We start from the raw sequence: 9,475 nt of genomic DNA, 5'->3' as shown, positions 1-9,475 counted from the left end.
AAGTATCCTAAGTTAAGAAAACAAATTTTGTTTCACAATATGTAGGCAAATTGTAGTTTCCTCTATGACTTATTCCCTTATTGGCAAATATACGGGCCAAATTAGATTTCCCATGCATTTTCCTAGGATTAAATAGGCATAAAAAAAATAAGTTTTTTAAACTGAAAGTAAGGAGCAACATTAAAACTTAAAACAAACAGAAATTACTTTGTCTGCCTATATGCAAGGGGTTGCTTCCTCATCAACGCCCCGCTCTTAATGCCAAAGTTTGACTCTTTCTCTCAACTCTTCTTTTTAAAACAGTAAAAACCTTCAGTGTAAAGAGTGGGGCATTGATGAGGAAGCAACCCCTTTCATATGCAAAGTAATTTCTGTTTGTTTTAAGTTTTAATGTTGCTCCTCACTTTCAGTTATCCCAACCGGTTGAGTGTCATTAGGGGAGGGGGCAACAATCTTGGAAAACACTTAAAGAAGAGAGATCAGGATGAAACTTGGTGGAAAGAATTAGCACAAGTCCAAGATAGGTGACTGAAATAAGTGGACCAGATCCACTCTCTTTGGTGGAGCTGGGCGGAGGGGGGAGTAATTCAGAAAAATTAGAAAAATAAGGTATTTGTAACTTACAAACTGGTGATCATATCTTTACTGATAAATCTATTTTTAGGAAAGAGTGACAGAATGAGAAAAAAAAATACAATAGAAATATAAACTAGGGTATGAATTTGTCTATCTAAGGGAGGGGTAGAGGGTAAATTGAAGCCATTTTAGGAATGGTTCAAGTATGTCAGTTTTGAAAAAATCTGTTCTCAGAATTTTATAGTTCTTCCTTTGAACAGACCTAATTATACACTATTGCCCTTTAAAAGTAAGGAAACTATTTCAAAATACTATCATTCATAAAAGTGTACTATCTTTTTTAAATACCACTTTCCCCTTTGATGTTCAGATACACACCCCAAATATATGTTCTCATTGAATTTTTTATAATAAAACTTCTTGGTTACTGTTAATTTAATAAGAAGAAAGATATAAGCTTGAGAAAATTCATTTGTAACATTCTATCTTGGGTATTGGCTTGGATAACTTTCTGCATTTTGTTAATTATACAAACAAAATTAGCAGCAAATTAGAGCCTTTATTTTTGTATATTTAACTCTATTTTTGCTTGGCCAGGTCTAATCTCAGATAGATGTCTTGATTTTAAAAATATTTTTTCAATGTATTGACAACGTGCTTCTAGTCCCAAACATAAATAGTTGAGATTGGTTGATATGTAAGACTAGACTAGTTGGGGATAACCAACTACAATCTTGAAATACTAAAATCATATACATACTGCACAGATTTTAACAAATTCAAAGATGAAGCAGTCTACTTCTTAGATTGTATTTTAGAAAGTTTACAATGATTTAACTGTTGAACTATTTAACTAATCTTTTGTTGAGGATTGAACAGTATTTTCCAAGATTAGACTAAAGCTTTAAATGTACATCTTAGAATAAGCTCCAATATTGAATATCAATGTAATTTAAACAGTGAGAATTTTTAGGGGCTATTATATTCTAGATAATCACATTCTCATGAACAAAATTTAGAAAAATGATTAAACTATCTAGTATAACAGTTCAAAATAGGGATGATTACTGTTATACTTTTGTCCTGGAAAAGCAGTATGATCTTTGAAGTTAACTATCTAGTTCTTGGTTTTATAAGAAATTTTACACCAGATTGGTAGAAATAAGGATAGATGGTATCCTAGACTTGGTAAATTAGATAAAGAAAAAGAAACAGTAATGGCTACAGACTACTGCAATTCTATAGGTATTACAACTATAGTTATAACCAATACAGTATTTAGTTTTACATGGCCCATACCTTTGCATAGTTTTCACATTATGATAAAGCAGCTAATCCAATAGATTTTGTTGTTGTAAACCAAAGACTGTTAGGATCAATACAAGATACAAGGGCATATAGGAGTACTTTTATTTATGTTAAAAGTAAAGATCACTGTCTAGTAGGGTTTATGGCTAATTTGCAGCTGAAATTGAGGAAAAATAACTACATTTCAGGAAGGTATGCTTTTAGTAAACTTCATGATGATAATTTGAGAGAAAAATTCCAAGAACAGTTCAATACCAAACTTGATAGTTTGAAACTTGACAGTGTAGAAGATGGATAGAATAATTTTTGGAAAATCATATGTAAAGTTGTCGATAAAGTTACTATTTTTTTTTAACTTCAGCTTATATTATGTGCTCAGTCTCATTAAGAGCAGTTTTTGGTCTTGCTTCAATTTTCTTGCCCAAATTGACAAAATTCTTGCCCTGATGCTTTAAAAGAAAAAGCTTTTGCCAGCTTTGCCTCTTACTCAGACTATCAGTCTTGGGTTTTCATCATTAATCCATGTCTCTTAACTCTTTTGTTTTAAGACCACCAGCTTGATTTTAATTCTAAAATCTAACTTTTAAATTCACCTAAAGATGTAAATCTATTAGAGGTGAGAAAGAAAAAAAATTACAACAAATAAATTCATTTTTTATGGACATCTGTCAATTAAATATAGAATATTAACTTTATTCAGGAAGGTTTAGATTTCTTATTTTAAAATTATGTTATGAAAGAGAGAGAAGAAGAAGAGGTTTTAAAGTAAAACAACGGAAAGAAACACATCAATTAAATTATATTTAAAACAAAATTACTATTAAAAATAACTTTTTGAACAAAATTGAATATTTAAACATAATTTTAAACAAAACGAAAATTTATAACTGAAATCAAATTCAAAAACATTAATTTTTTCTTGATTCCAGTATGAGGCACTAAAACTTTGAAAACAGAAGTCTTACTTTTAATTTAAAAGTTTGAAGGGTCATAGTAAAAAGGATGTATTAATATCAATGATATTGTTTTTATGGCACTTGGTATTAACCAAGTGACATATAGCAATTGCAAATTCTGTTGGTCTGTCTGTCTGTCCTGGTTTTGCTACTTCAGGCACTTCCAGGCAAGCTAGGACAATGGAACTTGGCTGGCGTATCAGGGACCGGACCAGATTAAATTAGAAATAATCTTTTTCCCGATTTGACCATCTAAGGGGGGGGGGGGCAATGGGGGGGGCAAGTTAATTTGGAAAAAATAGAAAAAATGAAGTATTTTTAACTTACAAACAGGTGATGGGAACTTAATGAAATTTGGTGTTTGGAAAGATATCGTGTCTCAGAGCTCTTATTTTAAATACCGACCAGATCTGGTGACATTGGGGGGAGTTGGCGGGGGGGAGCCTAAAATCTTGGAAATGCTTAGAGTGGAGGGATCGAAACAAAACTTGTTGGGAAAAATTGGCAGAAGTACTTGATACGTTATTGACATAACCGGAACGGATCTGCTCTGTTTGGGGGAGTCGGGGGGGGGGTAATTCTGACAAACTAGAAAAAATGAGGTATTTTTAACTTACAAAGGAGTGATTGGATCTTAATGAAATTTGAAGTTTGGAAGGATGTCGGGTCTCAGAGCTCTTATTTAAAATTCTGACTGGATCCGGTGACATCAGGGGGAATTGAGGGGGGGACCTAAAATCTTGGAAAACGCTTAGAGTGGAGGGATCGGGATGAAACTCAGTGGGAAAAATGTGCACAAGTCCTAGATACAGGATTGACATAACTAGAACGGATCTGCTCTCTTAGGGGGAGCTGGTGGGGGGGAGGTTAATCCTAAAAAATTAGATAAAATGAGGTATTTTTAACTTGCGAAAGAGTGATTGTATCTTAATGAAATTTCATATTTAGAAGGACCTCGAAACTCAGATCTCTTATTTTTTATCCCGACCGGGTCCAGTGTCATTAGGGGGGGGGGACCAAAAATCTTGGAAAACACTTAGAGCAGAGAAATCAGGATGAAACTTGGTGGAAAGAATAAGCACAAGTCCAAGATAGGTGACTGACATAAGTGGACCGGATCCGCTCTCTTTGGTGGAGTTGGGGGGGGGGTAATTTGGAAAAATTAGAAAAAATGAGATATTTGTAACTTAAAAACGGGTTATCATATCTTAATGAAATTTGATATCTAGAAGTACTATTCTGATTGTAACTTAATACGCCTAAGAGTATTAAGCTGGTATTTTCGTTACCTACAAAGGGGTATGTTGCACTAAATCATAAGATACTATATAAACCTATTTTATGAAAATAGCGTATCTGTAATTCAGGAATAGCTGAAAATATTAAGCTGAAGAAGCTGTGATTGCGTATTGAGTTAAATGCAAATCCGCTATTTCCTTCCAAACTTCTAAAGGGTTCATCTTCAACGTCTTGGGAACAGCTAAAGGTAATCAGTTAAAACTATTAATACTATAATATTATATAGTAATATTTATACTTTACTATATATTATATAATATATTATATATATTATATTTATACTTTACATATATTATACAGTAAATTAATACTATAATATTATATTAATACTATAATATAATAAAACTATTATACTATAAAAACTATTAGTAAGAATACTTATTAATCATCAATTATCGTCATTTTTGAAATACTAGAACACTTACATACATGAAAAAGTTATTCGGCCCAAGAAGCTTTGCTTGTTATGGGCCATACAGCACAATAATAGAGCACTAAAAGAACCATAAATAATACCCTAAATCAAACAATCCATGTGAAATAAAGATGGAGGAGAATAAACACTAGTATATAGTAAAAAAAACAAAAAAAAAAAACTGGTAGTAATTATAATAATAGAAATAAGTAGAAACCAAGAAATATTAAGTAGAAACTTTTCATGTAATAGTGAGACTGTGGGTGAACAAAATCAAAGCTACTATGTGTATCAAGAATGAAAAAGATGCATTTGTAAAATTTGCAATTTACAAAAAACTAGATATATTTTGAACGTTTTACGTTTTATAACGCTCATAAATCCAAAGTTGCCAAAGCTACGAGGAACTGATGTCAATATATACTAAACTATCAGTCTATATTGTTTATTACTTCCCAGTAATTCTGCTTAATGTGATTATTTTCATTTTTTCTTCTGTTTTGACAAATAAAAACATACGAATCGAAATAAAATTTGTTAAGCGCATGATTTTTGTTGGTGTAATGCTTAAATTGTTATTTAACTTTTCTCGTTTATATGTAAAATAGCTCTACTTTTATATGAACAACTTCTTTATTGGTAACATTTTAAAAATCAATTTTTCAAAAACAAGACGGATGCTGTCTTGTCACTGCGAATCTGAACATTCACCCCCCTGGTTTTTATGGCACTTGGTATTAACCAAGTGACATATAGCAATCGCCAATTCTGTCAGTCTGTCTGTCTGTCGGTCCCGGTTTTGCTACTTTAGGCACTTCCAGGTAAGCTAGGACGATGAAATTTGGCAGGCGTATCAGGGACGGGACCAGTTTAAATTAGAAATAGTCGTTTTCCCAATTTGACCATCTGGGGGGAGTGGGGGGGGGGGCGGTTAATTCGGAAAAATAGAAAAAATGAAGTATTTTTAACTTATGAATGGGTGATGGGATCTTAATGAAATTTGATGATTGGAATGATATTGCGTCTCAGAGCTCTTATTTTAAATCCCGACCGGATCTGATGACATTGGGGGGAGTTGGAGGAGGGAAACCTAAAATCTTGGATAACACTTAGAGTGGAGGGATCGGGATGAAACTTGATGGGAAAAACAAGCACAAGTCCCAGATACATGATTGACATAATCGGAACGGATCCGCTCTCTTTGGGGTAGTTGGGGGGGGGGTAATTCTGAAAAATTAGAAAAAAAGAGGTATTTTTAACTTACGAACGGGTGATCGGATCTCAATGAAATTTGATGTTTAGAAGCATATCGTGTCTTAGAGCTCCTGTTTGAAATCCCGACCAGATCTGGTGACATAGGGGGGGGGGGAGTTGGGAGGGGGAAACCTAAAACTTGGAAAACACTTAGAGTGGAGGGATCGAGATGAAACTTGGTGGGAAAAATAAACACAAGTGCTAGATACATGATTGACATAAACGGAACGGATCCGCTCTCTTTGGGATAGTTGGGGGGTGGGGGTTATTTCTGAAAAATTAGAAAAATGAGGTATTTTTAACTTAGGAACAGGTGATCGGATCTCAATGAAATTTGATATTTAGAAGGATATCGTGGCTCAGAGCTCTTATTTTAAACCCGACCAGATCTGATGACATTGGGGGGGGGGAGTTGGGAGGGGGAAACCTAAAACTTGAAAAACACTTAGAGTGGAGGGATCGGGATTAAACTTGGTGAAAAAAATAATCACGAGTCCTAGATACATGATTGACATAACCGGAACAGATCCTCTCTCTTTGGGGTAGTTGGGGGAAGGGTTAATTCTGAAAAAATGGAAAAATGAGGCATTTTTAACTTACGAACAGGTTATTGGATCTCAATGAAATTTGATATTTAGAAGGATATCGTGGCTCAGAGCTCTTATTTTAAACCCGACCGGATCTGGTGACATTGGGAGGGGAGTTGGGAGGGGGAAACCTAAAACTTGAAAAACACTTAGAGTGGAGAGATCGGGATTAAACTTGGTGGAAAAAATAACAACGAGTCCTAGATAGATGATTGACATAACCGGAACGGATCCGCTCTGTTTGGGGTAGTTGGAGGGGGTCGGGTAATTCTGAAAAATTAGAAAAAATGAGGTACTTTTAACTTACGAACAGGTGATCGGATCTCAATGAAATTTGATATTTAGAAGCATATCGTGTCTTAGAGCTCTTGTTTTAAATCTCGACCGGATCTGGTAACATTGGGGGAGGGAGTTGGGAGGGGGAAACCTAAAACATGGAAAACACTTAGAGTGGAGGGATCGGGATGAAACTTGGTGGGAAAAATTAACACAAGTGCTAGATACATGATTGACATAAACGGAACGGATCCGCTCTCTTTGGGATAGTTGGGGGGGGGGGTTATTTCTGAAAATTAGAAAAAATGAGGTATTTTTAACTTAGGAACAGGTGATCGGATCTCAATGAAATTTGATATTTAGAAGGATATCGTGGCTCAGAGCTCTTATTTTAAACCCGACCAGATCTGGTGACATTGGGGGGGGAGTTGGGAGGGGGAAACCAAAACTTGAAAAACACTTAGAGTGGAGGGATCGGGATGAAACTTGGTGGAAAAAATAATCACGAGTCCTAGATACATGATTGACATAACCGGAACGGATGCGCTCTCTTTGGGGTAGTTGGGGGAGGGGTTAATTCTGAAAAATTAGAAAAAATGAGGCATTTTTAACTTACGAACGGATTATTGGATCTCAATGAAATTTGATATTTAGACGGATATCGTGTCTCAAAGCTCTTATTTTAAATCCTGACTGGATCTGGTGATGTTGGGGGAAGTTTGGGATGGGGGAGCCTAAAATCATGGAAAATGCTTAGATTGGAGGGATCGGGATGAAACTTGGTGGGAAAAATAAGCAGAAGTCTTACATACGTGATTTACATAATTGGAACGGATCTGATCTATTGGGGGGGGGGGGGGTTAATTCTGAAAAATAAGAAAAAATGACGTATTTTTAACTTACGAAGGAGTGATCAGGTCTTCATGAAACTTCATATTTAGAAGGACCTCGTAACTCAGATCTCTTATTTTAGATCCCAACCGGATCACGCGTAATTGGGGGGGGGGAAATCTTAGAAAATACTTAAAGCGGTGAGATCAGGATGAAACGGGATGGGAAGAATAAAAACCTGTCTAAGATAAGTGACTGATATAACCGGACTGGATCTGCTCTCTTTGGTGGAATTGGAGGGGGGGGGGTAATTTAGAAAATTGAGTTATTTGTAACTTACGAAAGGGTGACCAGATCTTAATGAAATTTGTTATTTAGAAGGATCTTGTGCTTTTAAGTTCTTATTTAAATTCCGACCAGATCCTGTGACGTTGGGGGGAGTTGGAGGGGAAACCGGAATTCTTGGAAAACGTGTAAATTGGGGTATTTTTATCTTACGAATAGAAGATCGGATCTTAATGAAATTTGATTTTTAGAAAGAATTCATGTCTCAGAGCTCTTATTTCAAATTCCGACCAGATCGTTTGACACTGGGGGGAGTTGGAGGGGGAAATCTTGGAAAAACACTTGGAGTGTAGGAATCGGGATGAAGCTTGGTGGATAGAATAAACAAAAATTTCCTTGATAAGTGATTGGCAGAATCGTACTGGATTCGCTCTCTTTGGGGGAGTTGGGCGGAGGGGTTCAGTGATTTGGTGAGTTTGGTGCTTCTGGACGTGCTAGGACGATGAAAATTGATAGGCGTGTCAGGGAGCTGCACAATTTGACTTTATAAAGTCGTTTTCCCAGATTCGACCATATGGGGGGCTAAAGGGAGAGGAAAAATTAGGTATTTATAACTTACGAGTGGGTGATCGGATCTTAATGAATTTTGATATTTAGAAGGACATCGTGACTCAGAGCTCTTATTTAAAATCCTGACCGGCATTAAGCCTCTTATTTTCCATTTTAAATCAATCTATTGATTCATAGAATTTTGTTAGAGCTCATACCATATGATCTCTTGGCTCTTAGCTCTTCTCGCCTCGCAAAAGTGCCATATGAGCTCTTAGCTCTTGTTCTTTAAAGATTTTTTGAAAAGACAATTTGTCCTCCTCTCAACTAAAGGCTTACACAAAATTAATATAACAAAACCAAATGGATGTTGTTTTGCCACTGATAATATTTTAGCATCTATTTTCAAGTTTTTTCAATAATAATTTTTTTATTTCTCTAGTCTTTTCTTTTAGTTTTTACGTATCAATTGGGCTAAACATGGACCTTTAGGCTAGGTAGGGGTGGGATATATTAACAACCAACTGGATTAGCATATCAAAAAAAAACCACGAGAACAGGAATTGATTAGTATGTCAACTCCCCCCTATGTCAATTATGAATTCTCGCCTTTATTTACCGGAATTGCAGTTGATATGCCATATCTCCCTATGTCCGTCCATTGTTGTTGCCTTTCATGTGTCGGCATTTTACAAATAACCAGCTCATGTAATTGGGGTGGGCGCAATGTATGGGTGTTGAACTCCTTTAATATGCAACTTTTTCTGTTTTTATATCTAATTTATTTCAGCCTTTATTTGTTCTCTCCGAGCCTTTAATCTCTGAAAATAGATTTTTTGGATACGTTTTGAGTAAGGGACTTCAGAAGCAGTGATGGTTCCAGGGGGCGAGGTGTATACCTCCCCCCTTAAAGAAGTGGTGGATTTGTGGTTGGGACCGTTTTCCCTGGTTTGGGCTGGGACGAAAGTTATTTTTTTTTGTAATTGGTTTTTAATAGTTGAGGTTTTAAAAAGCTTTTTATTATTAAGACTGTTTCTTTCTGCAAAAAAGCTTGAGACAAGGTTTAGTCACTTTGTGCGGTCTCTGTTAGATTTTACTAATGTCGCATACCACCGAAAAGTATTCAATTATATTTATGT

The sequence above is a fragment of the Artemia franciscana genome, unplaced genomic scaffold, assembly GCF_032884065.1.
Source record: "Artemia franciscana unplaced genomic scaffold, ASM3288406v1 Scaffold_1966, whole genome shotgun sequence".
Taxonomy (NCBI): Eukaryota; Metazoa; Arthropoda; class Branchiopoda; order Anostraca; family Artemiidae; genus Artemia; species Artemia franciscana.
Note: the sequence above shows the minus strand (reverse complement) of the source record.